Consider the following 14,292-nt stretch of genomic DNA (forward strand, 5'->3'; position numbering starts at 1 on the left):
ATAGTAAAAAAAAAAAAAAAAAAAAAAAGACTGAACCTGAAATTATCAAACTTCACTTTGCAAGCTACATGTCGGTTGCTGCCTGTCAAGCCTTTGAAGGTACTGATGGGTCAGGAAGTAGGCACAACCTGTATGGAACAAGTCCTGTCATAGAGGAGTTCAAGTGAAACCTGGTGAACCACATGTTAACTCCAGTGCAGAGGTGACTGCGCCATCGTATGGGTGGGGGCAAAGAAAGGGACACAAGAGAGTGGCCTATGTTATTCTCTTACTGGTCTCATAACTTGAATTGCCCCTTTCTCTTTGTCACACAACAGCACAGCGAATGTTCCAGAATCTCAAACAGGAGAGCAATGTGATGTGTGTCTGTCATTCACGGTCTTCTAACATCTGTCTTTATCACCTTGTGTATAGCCTTAAGGAATTGAGCTAACCCTGGGCCAAACTATAGACGTTCACAAGTTTAGTGTTTTTCCCTCTGTCCCAATTATCTTCCTGGTAGAAACGAACAAAGTTTCTCAACCCTCCCCATTTACTATAAAAGCTCACACAGAAAAATCTGCTCCCTGTGTAAATCTCAATATTAAATTTAAGCTAAAAATTGAAAATGTATTGATTCAGTCCACAAGCCAATTTGAGAACCTTCTGGAAAAGACCACCAAGCAAAGATTGAAATCCAAGTATTTCTGTCTGGTTTGCTTCACAATATATTAGAAATAAAGTTTGGAGAAAAATATTTTTGTGAACTGTGATATCCATCCTTTCTATTATGCTGATGTCATTAGGCAATGTCAATTAAAGGTGATATATGCAAATCATTTAAAGCCCTGAGGAGAAAAATGAAAATGTTATAAAACATAAGATCATATTTGGGCATTTAAGGAAACAATAAAGGGAAACTATGAGTGGCAAGCAAGCCAAGATCAGAAGGAATGGTATGCACTTCAAACTTCAAAGATGACTATTTAACTAAGCTGGTGGGATCTTGGCCAGCATATAAAACATACTGTCTACCAAGTGACATCTTTCAGAAACACACACACACCAGATTCTACATCATTCTTCTGCTTTATAAAATGATGTTTATGAATTTCATTAGTGTATATGACATAGTCTGTGCTTGCCATTATTTTAAATTTAACAATCAAGGATGGTGCATCCAGGATTCAAAGAAAATAAATATACTTACTTCTTTAAACCTATTATCTGTAAATATGTATTCACGTATACCATTGCAGTTTTCTGTTCTGTATTCTTATAGAAGTTAAACATAATATATAATCATGAAAAATATAGGAATATAAATTAACGTCTGAAAGCAAAATCTTCTCTAACTTCTTGAAAGACTGAAATATTTCAGTCTCCTTATTAGTTTATCTGTCTCTTAAGATTTGTGTATGAAATACATATATAGGATAAAAATTATCAAGTGTATTGTTTTTCAAAGCCTTGGGGAAAAAAGCAGAATCCTACTGAATATTCCAATGCTATTTTACTTCATATCATCCAAAGATTCACATCATTTCGCAGGAGTAAAGCCAGATGGCCCTGACAATGCCATGTCTTTGCTTTGCTCTTGGTATACCTGCTCTCTCTCTCAAAGCATTATATGACATCCAATGGCGTTCAGAGCACCCAGGGTAGCATGGAAGCCAGAGTGCCATGTTGCCATGGTCATCAGTATCAATTGAAACCTGGAAACCCTGATTGTGGAGAGTTTTGTTTTCATTACAACTTGGGGACAAACTGAGATTTTTAAAAATAGATATCCCCTAGAGGCACAAGAGCAATCCAGTACTAAACAGTAGAAAACTGTGTGGCATTTGAGAGATTTAAGTTTGTGAGACGTAATTTTCTGCTGAGGACACATGCTTCCTTCCGTTTTCCCTGCTTGTCCTTCTATTCTATCTTCCACGTCACCGTCACCTTTGTCATCTGTCCTCTTTTCTAGTCTATGCAGAACACTCCCACCGGCCCTTCTAGCACCCAGTTTTTCCAAGACATATTTCTTGGTATTTCCTGGTTAATAAAACATTTAGCTTTTAATTTCACCATTTCATTCTGCTGTAAATTTGAAATGTTGCAGGGCTGGCCCACTCTTCCTTTGGTTATATACCTGGTTTATTGAACAAATGCTGAAAAGACTTGCTATTTATTCCCTCCAGCAACCATGGGTGAGCCGTGGAGGATGTGTATTTGTTAGTATATGTGGTGTGTGGCCAAAAAAATCTGTCAAGTGCCATGGCTGAAGGCCTAAGAAGAAAAGAATGCAACTAGTTTTAGATTTGAAAGGTATGAAAGTCAAACAATATTCAATAAAGTTGCGTTCACATTTACAAATGGAAAAAGCATCCAAACAGCTTTCTCAGATTACATTTTTTTTTTTTTGAGAATCAAGAACAGACAGATAAAAAGGGCTAATCAGTTAGTATTCTTTTTGTACAGAACAGTTGGATAAAATTTTTATGTTTAACTTCCTAAAACAGTTTAATTGTTTATTATAACTCAACAAATTAGAAATATTCAAAGGGTTAATAAAAAAACATAATGAGATAAAATAAGTATAACTACTTAAAAGAAAACGAATTAAACACTTTATTTATACTGACAATGTAGTATTTTGGAAGAAAGTATTTACAAAAGTCATCACGGTCACTAGCAAAGACAAAAATAAAAGAAAACCAGTTTGTCTCCAATGTTGCTTTTGAGAACATGTGAACTAGTAAGACATTTTTGAATCTGTTTACCTTTTGCAGACATGCCAATATATAACAGTGTGTTTGACTTTGGGTTTCGGTATTGAATACTAGACCTCTACTTTTATTATTAACACCCAATCTTAGAAATTTCTTTCACCTAAAGAACATTAAGACATTGTCTTCTATAATGCTAGAAATGAAATATGTTGAAGGATTTTTGTGAGCCCTAACTGTGAATCCTGCACTAAGCAATTATTCAAACACTTAAAATGCTTTAGGAAAAAATTTGGACATTCTATGAAATAAAAATAAAACACCTTTAAAAAAAGCATCCAGCATATGAAATGAGAGAGAAAATATGGTTATATATACATATTGGACTTTTATTCAGCCATCAAGAAGAACAAACTTCTGTCATTTATGGAAAATAGATGAAGATGAAAATCATCATGTAAAGCTAACTAAGCCAGACCCAAAAAGAAAAAGATCACATATGTTTTGTACTGTGCAGAATATGGATTTTAAACATAATATATGAAATTGTAAATGGAATGACATAGGTAGAGGAAAGCAGTCAGATGGGGCAAGGAAGAAGAAAGTGTAATGCAGGCATTAATTTGATGAAACAGCTGATAAATATGGAAATGACATAAAATTATTGTTTTATAGAGTAAACAGATTAAATCGTAAACAAAGAATATTTTCAGAAAATTTCTGTTTATAGTCTAAATAAACATCTACTAGGAAAGGTTACAGTTGACCTTGGCTAATATACCCTGAATGTATTTAGCATATCCTGTTCAACAAATAGGTTCTTTTGTGATTCATTTATTTCAACCCATTTCTGATGAAGGTGGTTCCTTTTCTTTCAGTCACTTCAGGTATCTTGAGTGTCTTTCACTACTACTAAATAATGCTGAAGGGTTGCTTTTACACTGAGATATATGAAAAGCCCAGGTAAGTAGTCAGATCAGAAGAGGACTTATTCTTATTTCTTCTGCTTTTTCCTGTATTACTATGCGAATGTATCATTAGATTTATGATCGTCAGACAGGTCATTTGCCAAATGATAAAAAAATAGCTTCTTTGAACCCAATATCCAATATATATATATATATATATATATATATATATATATATATATATATATATATATATTAGATATATATTAAAAAGTTATTAGTACTAGTATTTTTTATGGAAAAAGAGAAAATTGGCCAAAGAGTAAAGTTTGAAAAAATAAAAACAAATTAGGAGATCGTGAAAGCAAGATGAGTTTAGTTACCTGTAAAATGGAAGGATGTAAATGTTAAGCTATTGAGTGTGAGGATATGGTGGATTCTTTATAACTTCACATCCTCTGGTGACTGAACAATAACCAAAGAGTCCATTATGACAAAATTGAAAGCAAAGTTTGGGCTGCACAAAACATTAAATCATTCCATGGCTCATGGTTTTTTCAGAAATCTGGATTACAAGTAGAAAAACACAACACCAACCCAAAATGCTCAAATAATTTCTGTTAGCACAACTAAAAGTTTAAATATATTGATTCAGGGTTGGCTGAATGATCTGGGACAAATGATATATTTTACTGAGCATCAATTTATTAAATTTAAAATAAATTTATTCTACTACTAAAATGGCTGATCTTGTTTGTCAACTTGCAAACAGTTCTCCTGACATATCTGTGAAAAATGATTCAAACACAAATACGATGGGATGATTGATTTTAAATGTGATAGGTACCATTCCACGGACTGAGCTCAGACTCCATAAAGGGAAAAATAAGCTTGTCATAAATTTTTCAGATCTGGCTTCTGTGAGGAATACGGAAGAGTCTGGGCTAGGCAAAAAATGTAAACAGAGCTTATCAATGATAAGAAACGTAGATAGTAGGAGGCTGGCTCATGAAATGTCAGAGGGGAGCAAGGATATTCCTCAAAGAATATCAATGCATTTGGTCCTTAACCTGAGAAAATGATTATGGTTGAATTAAAAGACAGTAAACAAGTTTGTCTGGTAGTGGAAATTTCATCTCAGAATAGCATCAGCGTGTGTTACAATGACTGTTCATTGTTTTCCTTATAGTCTACAATAATACAGAATAAAAATGGAGCAAAAAATATATATAACGTTTGGTAAGAAAAGGTATATGGACAAGCTACAAGTTTCAGACTAAGATTTTGGATGATAAAATAATTATCGAAGATACCAACACCATTAAAGAGAGGCATGGCACTTTATACTAGGAAAATAAGGATGATGCACTGAGGGCAATACTCACCCACTGAATTTGCTACCTCTTAGCATGAGATTTTGTTTGAAAAGAGAAATCCTGAACTGAGAATGTTACTGAAGGGTTGTAAAGTTATGGCTTAAAAGTGATATGGATGGAACTGGAACACATGGAGCTTAGTGACGTAACCAGGCCCAGAAAAACAGATGCCATGTGTTCTCTTTCATATGCAGATCCTACATTTGGACCCCTAGATATCTGTTTTTAAGTTCTAGTAACTGCCTCTAAAGCCAGCAAGAAAAAAAGAAGCCATGAGATGAAGAAAGGGGGCATCTCAAGGGGAGTGCAGCAAAACATATGCGATATGAAAGTAGAAGGGGAAAATGCTAGGGTGGAAAGGTTTAAATGATAATTGGGGCATTATTTTGGTAAAGGGTCATTTAAAAATATTCTGCAAATGTATGAGAGCAAGATGGCATTCCACTTTCCAATGTCTTCTATATTTTTTTTCTTCAGAGGTTTAAGTTTCGAATTAAAAGTTTTGACCTCTTTTTATTTCACTCCAAGACATTTAGTGTTTCTTTTTCTTTCTTTCTCTCTCTCTTTCTTTCTTTCTTTCTTTCTTTCTTTCTTTCTTTCTTTCTTTCTTTTTCAGGATTCTAGGTACTGAAATGCTTCCATTACTTCTTTCTCAATGTATTGCCACACAACTGATTTTTTTTTCTGTTATTTGTTTTTTCTTTTCCTTTTTCCACTCTGCTGAAAGTGTTAATCAACTCCAGGAGTTTTCTGATGGAAACTTGAGAGCTTATTATATATAATATCATATCACCTACAAAATAGCAATCTTTTGATTCATCTTTCTCTTTGTGTGAATATTTCCTTCATTTTTCTTATTGCTTTATTTAAGACTTGGAGTAGCTTACTAATGTTAAACAAGATTATGAACAATGAATTACCTTGTTTTGTTTCTGCTTTTAATGAAATTCTTTCAAGTTTTTCTCTATTTACAATGACATTAATTAGGGTTTTGTTATATACTTCCTGTACTATGTTAAAGTTATTCCTTCTGATCATATCCTTTATTGTTTTTTTTTCTTATTGTTTTTTATCCTGAATGAATGGAAGCTTTTGTAAATAACTTTTTCCATATCTACTGAGATATTTTTAATTTGGATAAAGCCAATATCATTGTGAAGAATTTTCTTTTAATACGTTGCTATATTTGCTTTTTCAGTATTTTGTTGAGCATTTTTGTACCTGTGTTAGTCAGAAGAGATTTTTGGTCTACAATTTTCTTTGTTGTGTATTTATCTGATTTTGATAATAGAATAACATTATTTCCATAGAAGGAGTTTAGAAGTGTTTTTTCTGTTTCTGCTCTGTGAAATAGGTTGACAAGCATTGGTTAAGGTTGCTTTATAAAGGTCTGGTAGACGTCTACTGTGACTATGTAGCTTTGCTTTAGTTAGTTGTGTGATTTTTATTTGTGCTACAATCACCATGTATGTTTTAGTACTGTCAAAGCTATTGAGTTCATCTTACTGAATTTTGGTGGATTACAAACCTTTGTCTTTTCAGTCCTGGTTTGTCCTGGAAATGAAGAAATGACAAATATTAAAGAAATGAAAGAAATGACAGACACACAGAAAAGCTGGGATCCAATGGGTAGTGATCTCTGTGATGGAGGACACTTACCACTTGCTATGATACCGAAAAAAAAATCAGAATTTTATGAACAAGGTCGAGGGGTTTCTTGTCTTTGTGAGAGGTTTCTGTAGGAAAGCAATTGAAAGTTTCAGACTTTTTTGGAGTGAAAGGGTGTAACTATAAGTTTTTGTACATAATGTCAACAAAAGCACCATGAGATTGCTGAGAGCTTTGCCCTTTCCCTGAGTCTGATCTGTGTAAAGTCTAGGCATTCCTATGGATCTGACACATTGGAGTTCCTGACTTGGTGGTGTTCATATCAACAATATACATTCACTCATTAATTCAATTGCTCCCCACATATGTAGATCATCCATTTCTTTTTGTACTTCATAATTCAGAAAATGTAAGATTTTAAATTATGCTTTTATAATTGTGTGAATTTAATAGCTGTTTTGGTTTCCTTGATGTCTGTAATGTTATACAAGTGGTTCCTATGTTTCTTTTTGAGTGATTTGACTAAGAATTTTTGAAAGTTGAAAAATAAACTTCATATCTTTTTCTTTTCATTCATTTCTTTCATTACTTCTATTATCTTTCCCATCTGTTGCTTTTAATTTTTGTCAGCTTTTATCTTTCAAATGCTTATCTTTCAAAGGCTGTTTTCTTTTGTCTAATTTAAGTAATTTATTCATATTACATCTAAATTGTAATCCCTATTACCCTCACCTAGGTCTGTGACAGAAGGGGACCTCCTCTTGCCCCATATGATCACATTCTATCAGGTCTCATCTTGGTATCCTGCTTAACCTTACTCTGAAGGCTACCAAGCTGCCTCACCAAGGGGAAGGGGCAAAAGGGGGCACCAGAGTTCATAGCAGAGTTATTCTGTCTCCACAAACTGTGAAGAATGTGTTGTCCATTGGGTAGATGTGAATAGGGGTTCTAGGTTTACTGCATGCATTGTCCTTGGTTGGTACAGTAGTTTGAGCAGACACCCTTGGGTCCATATCTGGAAACCTTGATGATTTTCTTGTAGGTTTGAAGGACCCTCTGGATCCTTCTATTTTCCCATTCTCCCATACCTGTCTCAAGTAGAGTCCCAGTAGAAAGTCCCAAAATCTATCCCAATCTCCTGCTAAGTGAAGACTATTATGGGGCATCTTTGTTGGGCCTGTGTCCAATTATAAGTGAATATATACTATGTGTATCTTTCTGTGTCTGGGTTAACTCACTCAGGATGATCATTTCTAGTTCCATCTATTTGCCTGCAAATTTCAAGATTTCCTTGTTTTTAATAGCTGAAGTATTCTATAGTTTAAATGTACCACAGTTTCTTTATCTATTATTTGGTTGAGAGACATTTAGGTTGTTGCCAGATTCTGGCTATTATGAATAAGGCTGCTATGAACGTGGTTGAGCATATGTCCTTCTTGTGTGGTAGAGCATCTTCTGGGTAAGTTCCAAGGAGTGGAATAGCTGGATCTTAAGGCAGCCCTATTCCCAATTTTCTGAGAAAATGCCAGATATAGTTCCAAAGTGGTTGTACAAGTTTGCATTCCCACCAGGAATGGAGTGTTCCCTTTTCTCCACATCTCCGTCAGTATGTGCAGTCACTTGAGATTTTGATCTTAGCCATTCTGATGAGTGTAAGATGGAATCTCAGAGACGTTTTGAATTGCATTCATCTGATGACTAAGAACATTGAGCATTTCTTTAAGTGTTTCTCAGCCACTTCATATTCCTTTGTTGAGAATTCTCTTTTTAATTCTGAGCCTCATTTCTTAATTGGGTTTCTTGCTTTGGGGTGTTTACTTTCTTGAGCTCTTTGTATATTTTGGATATTATTCCACTGTCAAATTAGGGTTGGTGAAGATCTTTTCCCAGTCTGTAGGCTGTTGCTTTGTTCTGTTGACAGTGTCTTCTGCCTTCCAGAAGCTTCTCAGCCTTATAAGGTCCCATTTATTGATTTTGTTGATCTTAGAGCTAGGGCTGTTGTTTTTTGATTCAGGAAGTTGATTCCTGTCCAATGAGGTCCAGGCTCTTCCTCTCCTTTCTTCTAACAGATTTAGTGTCTCTGGTTTTATTTGAGGTCTTTAATCCACTTGGATTTGAATTTTGTGCATAGTGATAAACACTTGCATTTTTCTACAGTTAGACATCCAGTTAGACCAGCACCACTTGAATAGATTTGACATCTTTGTCAAAACTTAAGTGTCCATAGGTGTGTGGATTTTTTTCTGGGTCTTCAATTTGATTCCATTGATAAACCAGTCTATTGCTATGTAAGTACTATGCTGTTTTAATTACTGTTGTTCTGTAGTACAGCTTTAGATCAGGCATGAAGATTCCTCCAGAGGATCTTTTATTGTATAGGATTGTCTTAGCTATTCTGTTTTTTTCCATATGAAGTTGAAAATTGATCTTTCAATAAATTGTGTAGGTATTTTTATAGAGATTGCATTGAATCTGTAAATTGCTTTTGGTAAGATGGCCATTTTTTCTATGTTAATTCTCTCGATGCATGAACAAGGGAGATCTTTCCATCTTCTGATGTCATCTTCAATATTCTTTTTCAGAGATTTGAAGTGTTTCCAAACAAGTCTTTTACTTGTTTGGTTATAGTTACTCCTAAATACTTTATATTACTTGTGGCTATGGTGAAGGGTGTAGTTTCCCTAATTTCTTTCTTAGCACAATTGTAATTTGTATACAGGAAAACTTTTGACTTTTTTGACTTAATTTTTTTATCTAGCCATTTTGCTGAAGGTGTTTATCACCTGTAGGAATTCTCTGGTGGAATTAATGTGTGAGGAGCAATGTGTCATTTAAGCTTTGTTTATAGTTCTTTTACAAATGTTGGTGCCCTTATATTGGGAGCATAGATGTTTAGAATTGTGATGTCATCTTGGTTGTCTTTATCTTAACGAGTATGAAGTGACCATCTTCACCTCTTTTGAATAATTTTGGTTGGAAGTCTGTTTTATTAGATATTAAAATGGCTATATAAGCTGGCTTCTTTTGTCCATTTGCTTGAGAATACCTTTTTCCAGCCTTTTACCCAGAAATAATGTCTATCCTTATGGCTGAGATGTTTCTTGAATGCAGAGCAATGTTGGGTCTTATTTATGTATCCATTCAATTAGTCTGTGTCTTTTTATTGGGGAATTGAGACCATTGATGTTGAGAGATATTAATGACCAGTGACTATTAATTCCCTTGATTTTGATGTTGGTTGCACTAGAGTGCTTGTGTGGTTATGTTTTTGCGATCGAGTAGTTATCTATTTCCCCTTTTATTTTGGTTGTAACTTGTCACTTTGGCTTGGAGTTTTCCTTCTAGTAACTTCTGTAAGGCTGGATTTGTGGAAAAGCACTGTTTGAATTTGGCTTTGCCATGAAATATCTTGTTTTCTCCATTAATGGGTATTGATATGGTGTTATAGTCTGGTCTTTCATCTTTGGTCTCTTAGTTATGCAGGACTTCTGTCCAGGCCCTTCTGGTTTTTATGGACTCTGCTGAGAAGTAGGTTGTAATTCTGATAGGTTTGCCATTATTTGTTACTTGGCCCTTCTCTCTTGCTGCTTTTAATATTTTTTCTTTGTTCTGTATATTTTGTGTTTTGATTATATTGTTGTGGGAAGATTTTCTTTTCTGGTCTATTCTGTTTGGTGTTCTGTAGGCTTCTTATATGCTTTATGCATATCCTTCTTTAAATTGGGGAAATTTTCTTCTATGGTTTTGTTAAAGGTATGTTCTGGGCCTTGGAGTTGGGCATCTTCTCTTTCCTCAATGCCTATTATCCTCAGATTTTATCTTTTCATGGTGTTCTTGATTTCTTGGATGTCTTGTGTCAGTAATTTTTCAGATTTAGCATTTTCTTTGATGGTTGCTTTGAGTTCTATAGTTGTATCTTCTTGTCCCGAGATTTGTTCCTCCATTTCTTGGATTCTATTTTAGAAGCACACCGCTGTGTTGCTTTCTTTCTTCTCTAAGGTTTTTCATGCCTGTATTTCATCTATCTGTGCCTTTATCATTCTTTCCATTTTCATCTTCAGATCTTGAACTATTTTATGGACTTCCTTCATCTGATTGTTTGTATTTTCCTGAATTTCCCCCAATGCCTCTCTATAGACCCTTTTATGTCTTTAACTTGTTTGGCTGCATCCTTCTGCATTTGCTTACATATTTTATTCGTTTCTTCAATAGTCATCTTCATTACTAAAGATTTGAGGTAATTTTCTTGTATTTTGATTTTGTTTGAGGTCTCAGGTTTCTTTCTTTGGCATAGTTGGGATCTTTGTTGTTTGCATTCTTATGCTGAACTTTAGTCATCTTGTTGTCTCTGTTGTTGGAAGGTAGCTTCTGGCATTCTTCACTGGTCTTTGAGAGTGGATCCTTGGTGAGTGATTATAGATCGAATGGTCTTGCCTGTGGGGCATAGGGTATTCTTCCCTGGAACAGACAGGTGACTGGGTTTCCCCTCTAGGAGACTTTGCTCTACACCATAGGCTCTCAACTGCTAAGGCAATGTTGCCTGGCTTGGCTGGATTTTATCTGGCCAATTTTACAGGCTAGGACCACTGTGGCAAGTAGCTGGGTTCCTGTCTGGTTCAGACCACAATGCTGTTGCTGGATAACATGTTCACAGCTGCCTGGCCTTCCCTGTGGCACCTGGGGATTTCTGTGGACTGGCATGAGGCAGTTGGGGGGGTTGGAGACCAGATCCACCCATTCCTTGAGATTTTCCCAGCCAAGAAGCTCTCATGTTTCACTGTCTCATATACCAGGTTCAATTTATAGAGCCCTGCTGCACTTGGCAGGTGGGTTCAGCATCAGGAGACTGGTTTCCTATCCTCCTTGGGCTATTGGTTGACCCCGGGCCAGGCCCACCTTTGGTCTGCACTGTGGGAGATCCCAAATACCTGGTGTTCTCCAGTTCTTGCAGTTTGTGGCTCCCTTTTGGGTCCCTGGTCTCTGTGCAGTAAATCAGATATAGTGAGTGATAGGTGCTGCCATCTTGGAATCCTAATTCTGCCTTATTTTAAAATGAACGACTGCAGTATTTCTCAGACAAGCATTCATGATGAAATTGTTGGCGTTATGCATGCATCTTCTCTATTTCTTTTTGTTTATATATGTTACTGCACTCAGTATGACAGCTGCTTCTTCCAGGTAGCTACTGAACATCAATGTCCCAGCCTACAAACTAACTTTCCATCCCAACCTCAGATAAGGCAGGACAAAACTTTCAATCCCTAGGTAGGCAGTGTCTGTGTACTTAGCATGAGGGAGCAACTGCAACCATCATCAACCTTTAGAATTAAGTTGTTGATGTTACAGGTGGGGAAGATGAGGCAGGATAGAAAAACAGTAATAATTGAAGAAAATGGGAAGGAAAAAGAGCCTCCACCACTAATGAATGAAAATCAAAAGAGAATCACAAACGATCTTTACAATTAAAACAGGAGACTAAGATCCATATGACCAACCCATATAAGCTAAGAATTCCTTTAACATTTTTAGCTGATGTTTTTTCCTTATGAGTCTGAAAATCTGGAAGATTCACCTGATAAGTTAATTATAATGTTATTTACAAAGGGATGTACCCTATTTAAAAGTTAGGACCACAAACTTTTAAATACATAACTCCAAAGTTTTAACAAATATCATTTTGAGAACTTTTCTGTTGTCCATACGTACTTTAATGTGGGCACTGCCATCCTTTTGTTGTATATTTCTTTTCCTTCTTCTCGGTGTCAATATGTCTACACTTGCATTGTGATTTTCTTAATGGCTCCTACCTTTGTCACAGAAACAGAAGATAACAACCATAATAATCAAAACACAGCATGCTTCTCCTCCCTGGGCTTTACTGTTTCTGGCCAGAGATTTATCAATAGGTTCTTGCCTTTGGTATCCTTTACCATTCTTCCTCATTTTTGGATTCGTAGTGACTGTATTTCCATGATTTTGGAATAGAAAATGACTAAAGAGGAGTTAGATTTGATTTTTCTTGAAAAAGGTTAAAGCCTTGAGATGTGTTAATTGTTGCTAACGGAATGAAAATAAAAAAAAAATAGGATCAAGAAAACATCTAGTGATTCTGAATGTTGTAAATTAAGTATAAGAGTGATGAATATTAAAAAGTTAATTCAGGGCTGAAATGTTTAAGTAAGGAAAAATGATAGCCAGAGAAGGAAAGATCAATGGAACCCAAATGATAAAATAAAAATCATTAGATACGTCTTGTAGAGAAAAGGAAACCTCAGGAAAAAAATATAAAAAGAAAAGAAATGTTAATAATATCCAAAGGGGTTTTCAAAGAAATAAATAGGGATTATGTACATACTAATTAATGAGAGGATAATGAAACCCACAAAGACTTTCAACTGCCTATGATATTGACCTGCTTTCTAAAAATCATCTTTTAATAACACATACGTTTTAAAAGAAGACAAGGTAGGAAATTGAAGCTGAAGTAATTAGGATAGAAATAAAGATCTCAGCAACCAGAAGGGCCAAGGGAGAGGGTCATTTTCTAAGTCAAGTATTTTGCTTTTCCACCACATAATCCAGAATGTTGAAGACTAACGCACACACACACACACACACACACACACACACACACACACACACACACACAAACACACACACACACTGATTTGATGCTATAATGTTAGGATAGAATAAGAGTGACAATCTATTCCATGAGCTTGTAAGTGATGAACAGAGTGCTATTTATCATCACAGGTATCACAGAGAGTATACAATAGAAAAGCCATAAGTAAATAAAGCTGTGTATTCTTAAAGGGAGAGTACCTGTTAGCTCAACCCTTAGTGAAATGAGAAGACAAATCTTAAAATAAATACTAGGAGATCTAGAGGACAGATGAATTATGAAAAGCAAGCAGTATGGTTTTACAGAGAAACAAGTATGCCAGGCAAGTTTGATTGTTCTTCATGATGGATCAGATCATGAAATGAGCTAATGAAAGCAGAAATGGGTGTGCTGTATCTTCATTCCAGTAAAGTGATTGCACATCTCACAAAATTTTACTTAAAAACCATTTTGTATGTAGACTAAAAATCGGTTGCATTATCACATGTAATGGCAACTTTCCCAGGAAGGAAGAGGTATCCACAGGACAGCCACAGAGGTTAGTGGTTGGTCCAGTTATTTTTTAAAGCTCATTAATGTTGGTAACTAGAAAGTAAAGAGGATGATAACTACATTCACAGACCATGCACAGCTGAGAAGTACTGTACATATCCTAAAGCTCAAGAAGTAGTAACGAGCTGTGAGGATGTTTGACTCATGGTCCAAATTTTATGTCAACTCATTCAACTTAATCCTGACTAAGGACAAAATTCTTAGAGAGATCTGAGGCAAGAAATGGGTGCAGCAGCTGCAGTATAAACTATTGGGCATCCCTTATTTAAAACACATGGTGCTAGAAGTGCTTTGAATTTTGGGAGTCTTTGGATTGTAAAATGTTTGCACTTCCATAATAAAAAATATTATGAATGGTCCTTACATATAATTACGCATTAGAAAATATCTCATAAATGTACTAAACCAAGAGTGTGAAGATACTTTACTTGCAAGACTGTGGAGTGCCTGTACTTTGGTACTAAACTATCATTTGGCCTCAGTGGTATTTTCTATTGGTGGTGGCATGTCTACACTATAAAGATATTGGA

The sequence above is a fragment of the Acomys minous genome (assembly GCF_964271855.1).
Source record: "Acomys minous genome assembly, chromosome: 2".
Classification (NCBI taxonomy): domain Eukaryota; kingdom Metazoa; phylum Chordata; class Mammalia; order Rodentia; family Muridae; genus Acomys; species Acomys minous.